Raw genomic sequence first — 4,707 nt, 5'->3', positions numbered from 1 at the left:
TATTTGTCCCAAAAATCATTACACCACACTTCAGGTTATACTCTATACATATATTTTCTCCTTATTTTTTAATTAAAAATGATAACAGCTGTCTAGGCACATGGCTTTCCTGTTTCAATCCCCACCATCCTTTGTCACTATTCAATGTCCATGAATTGGTAACATAAATGGAAAGGTTACATTGTTAAGTAATGCTTCTGTGAGATGCTTACTTTCAAAGATAAGGTGTATATCCTTTTATCTTCCACTTCCATTTTTGCATCTGCCACCTGGAATGTGTATGGGAGACTGGGGTTCTAGCAGATAATTTGAACCAAAAAACCAGGAGCCACTGAAAGGAATAGTGGAGTAATTGAGCTGGAGATTACCTGGAACCATTCTCTCAGTCTTGAATTTTCTCTGTTTTAATCAACAAGAGAAAAAAAAAAGACACATCTCATTTTTTTTATTAGCCAAACCTAATCTTCATTGATAAGCCTTCTTAAGAATTACCATCAATTTAGGGAGATCATATATATAAATATCTAGCCTTACGTCATTGCGTCAATTTCAGCTCATCTTTGAAAATTGTACCTGAAAACTGAGTCATATTGAACTAAAAATACTTTAACTATGTTTTCTGTTAAATGCTTGAATTTTAAAGCACATCCCTCCCCATTTTTAAGACAAGCTGAATATTCAGCTCTGTTTATGAGTACGTTTTAGGGAAAAATCATTTAAAAGCTTTTGTGTTTAATGATACAAAGAAATAGCAATCACTTTTTAAAGATGTTGTGAGAGCCTAGATTTTAAATCAGAACAACAATGCCATTTCGAGCTGTGATGGACAAGACTCAGAAGGATTAGGATTTGGGTTCTAATTTGCAAACAGGGCTTGTGTTTGGATTAGGATTTGACCTCAATTTCTCTTTATGGATTTAGGTAAAGCTTTTATTAATCGCTCATCCAAAAGAGTGGCTTAAGTCTGTATGGGATGGGACAATAGATATATTTTTATTAAATAAACTCAAAACAGATAAAAACTCTATGAGTGATCCTGGCTGTTATGCTTGAATTTCTGCTTCTTGGATGCCAGTTGTTTTTTAAGAAAGCATGTTTTAGGCATCCATTATTCAATTATCAGAATTCATTTGGAGTCATTAGTGCAAGTGTCCATGTTGAAATTATTTGGAAGAATTTTTAAACAAATTTCTTAAATGTGTGAATGTGTGTATGTGTGTTCACACACATACATATATATGATTATACTATATATTTTTATATTTACATATTTGAATATAGATATGAAATAAACATTTGAAGAATTTTAGGCAAGCAAAATTCTCTGTAATTATAGTAAAACTACAGTAACACTCTAAGATAACACATAGTGTTAATATAAGTTTTCATATAACTAGTAATTCAAATATGAGGTCATAGATAATTGGTGCCTAATTGTCTCCCAGCCCACTTTCTCAAATGGGGACATATTTAACTTACCTTCTGTGTGTGGTGAGAGGGTAGAGATGGACAGATTAGGCATGAAGGGGGAAAGGGTAGGAAACTCTGTTTTGAGAAGCTGGGACTGGAAAATGGTAGAACCTGGTTTCTCACAAATCCTTCTAGCCTAAACCTTTCTGAGTGAGACTTAAGTTTCCACTCCATGGAAGTGTCTAATGTCTGCTTATGACTAGGACTCCCAACCAGCCCAGAACCTGGATCCTTCCTACAATTATGGCAACACCCACAAGAAACACTAGAAGGCACTGAATAGTCAGCAATAGAGTAAAACTTAAAGTACTATAAATGGAACTCAGGAATTCCAGCAGGCCAGCTTGAGGGCCAATGGCTGGAAGTCATTTTATTAACCTCAGAATAAGTGTTTGACTCTTTCAGCCACATTTATTGTATTATGATGGAGCTATACTGTACTGAGAAGAAAGACAAACCTCTTGTGAGTTATGCATCATCCATAATCTTCTGTAAGTTGCTGTAACTTACATAGAGATTCCTGGAGAAGGAAATGGCAACCCACTCCAGTACTCTTGCCTGGAAAATCCCATGGATAGAGGAGCCTGGTAGGCTACAATCCATGGGGTCGCAAAGAGTTGGATACGCTTGAGAGACTTCACTTTCACATACAGATTAGTGTGTCTTAATGGGGTCCATGGTCTTCCCAGGTGAGTTGGTGGTAAAGAATCCACCTGCAGGCAAGAGACAGGGATGGATCCCTGAGTTGAGAAGATCCTTTTAAAGAGGAAATGGCAACCACTCCAGTTTTCTTGCCTGAGAAATCCCATGGACAGAGGAGCCTGGCAGACTGCAGTCCATGAGGTGGCAAAAGAGCTGAACATGACTTAGTGACTAAATAATAACAACAACAACAATGGGGACCATGTGTGTGCTTTTCTACATTTAAGAAGCTCCCCAATAATCCTGATGCTTATCCATATTTAGAACCAAAAGTGTAGATTACTGCTCTATGGCTAATCTTGTCTTCTCAATAGGATGGAAAATCCCATAAAGTTTTAAGACCTGCCCGTATATTTCTTTTGTTTTCTCAGTAGCAACTAAGACAATGCTAAGCAAACAGCACCACTTTAATAATATGAAATAATACTATTTAGCAACTCTGTCTTTATCTCATGAGTTTTTGTTTTCTAAGACTGTCTTCTATCCCTGAGTACCTCTCTCTCCTGGGATAAAAAAGACTGTGGTAGAATTTAAATATAAAGACAATGTATTGATCATATGCTATATTTTAGATGTGTATCTCACACAGAGTTGGACATGACTGAGAGAACAAGCTCACTAAGCATATATATGTATATATATACACACACACACACACATCTACTTACCACATATGACACAAAGCAGCTCAACTGTGGGAACCCTATCTAAGAGAACTGGACATAGGAAAGATGACTTTCTACCAGCAATGAGGGGAACGAGAGGAATGAGGAGCCCTGCTTCCCCAAGGTGTCACTGCAGAGAAAGCGATGTCTCATGATCCAAATGGTCGTGAACGTAGAAGGTGGCAAGGAATTCATGGATCATATGGAGAATGGTTGTACCGATTGCTCAGCAAACTGTTAAAAGAGTGTCCTGAGCAGAAAGAGGGCAGCTTATTAAGCAATTGCCAGAGCATAAGCACAAGAAATGAATAGGGCAGGCAAAGGCTCTGAGCAGAAGTGGTGCAGCCTCCCTCATTGGGGACTGCTGGAGAGATGTGGGCTATTAATCTTGTGATCCTAGAGGAAAACTAAATAGTGACCTTGCTTGTGATCACACAACTGTTGGAGTCTACAGAATGTCAGACTATGTACACAAAAGTAATTAGGGACTCATAAGTATTGATGAAGCATAACTCCTAAAATGATGGGTATTTGCTGTTTACCCAAGATGTGTTGCTGAGAATTGAGAAATAGGAAATAATATAAATATGACTATGAATATATTCAATAGTTAAAATTATCTCTTACATTAGTGATATAATTAGTATTGTTTTTCCTAAACAGAAATGTGGAATAAAATTTGTTTCCTCTTTTTTTTGGTTGTACTCTGTGGCATGTATGATCCTTGTTCCCTGACCAGGGGTCAAACCCAGGCCCCCTGCATTGGAAGCACAGAGGTCTAAACCACTGAACCGCCAAAGAACTCCCTGTTTGTTTCCTTTTTAGTGTGCTTTGTATTAAAAAGGAAACATAAGATTAAAAATATATTACACAGACACAAAGCAACTTTATTTTGTGTAAAAATATATGCTCATTGAGCTGTTGTGCTTTGAAATGTATTAGTCTGTACTGATAAGAAACTAAATACAACGCAGTGAGTCACACAACATCTTTCAATGAGCTGATTATTTTAACTGAACCAAGGGCCCAATAAGACTCTATTTAAGTGCTCGCTTCGGCAGCACATATACTAAAATTGGAACTATACAGAGAAGATTAGCACGGCCCCTGCGCAAGGATGACACGCAAATTCGTGAAGCGTTCCATATTTTTGTATATCCATGGCTGATTCATGTCAATGTATGACAAAAACCACAACAATATTGTAAAGTAATTAGCCTCCAACTAATAAAAAAAAAAAAGACTCTATTTAAATATATTTCCTTCTCTATCACATGGAACAGATTTTGCCTGTTGTGTTTTCTTTCCAGTCAACATAAAAAGCTTAAGATACTCCCACTTTTTGTCTTTTTGTTTTTGTTGAATTACTGAGTCTATCACTAAATGACTGACTCTAATTTTTTGTTACATGCAAAGCATGTAATAACGTTTATTTTGTAAGAAATAATCTAAGATTCTTATACACCTTCTATTATTCACTTTAATTTCAAATGATATTGAAGGAGGAAACAGAACAGGCTCTATCTTGAAAGCAGGGCTCCATCTTGGGCCAGACTGTGGACTTTGAGCTATATGCCCAGTATCTATGGAAACTACATACCAACTGGAAAACCAGGCCCCCAGGAGGAAGAGTCCCAAGGCTCTCCGTTGCTTAAAGGAATACCCTAATTATCTGTGTAACCGAATAGAATTGTACACTCTATTATGCTTATTGGGGTATGACCACAGGCCTATTGATAATTGTCCACTGTTAACTACCTAGGCTTAAGGCATATGATCATGGGTTAACTTTGATTGCATCTCTTTTTCTTTTCTTCAGACTAGTTTCAGGGAACCTTATACACTTAATGTATATAAGGTTTTCACAAAA

At 36.9% G+C, this 4,707-nt stretch overlaps 1 non-coding gene across 1 annotated transcript; it reads left to right on the top strand.

Moving 5' to 3' along the window:
• The first annotated feature begins 3,882 nt into the window (after positions 1 to 3,882).
• Positions 3,883 to 3,989, top strand: LOC139035295 (U6 spliceosomal RNA). Its single transcript, XR_011487966.1, has one exon. It is a non-coding gene; the product is annotated as a U6 spliceosomal RNA (small nuclear RNA).
• Positions 3,990 to 4,707: the final 718 nt, after the last annotated feature.

The sequence above is a fragment of the Odocoileus virginianus genome, chromosome 5, assembly GCF_023699985.2.
Source record: "Odocoileus virginianus isolate 20LAN1187 ecotype Illinois chromosome 5, Ovbor_1.2, whole genome shotgun sequence".
Lineage (NCBI taxonomy): Eukaryota > Metazoa > Chordata > Mammalia > Artiodactyla > Cervidae > Odocoileus > Odocoileus virginianus.
This window is presented reverse-complemented; position numbering and strand designations above follow the sequence as displayed.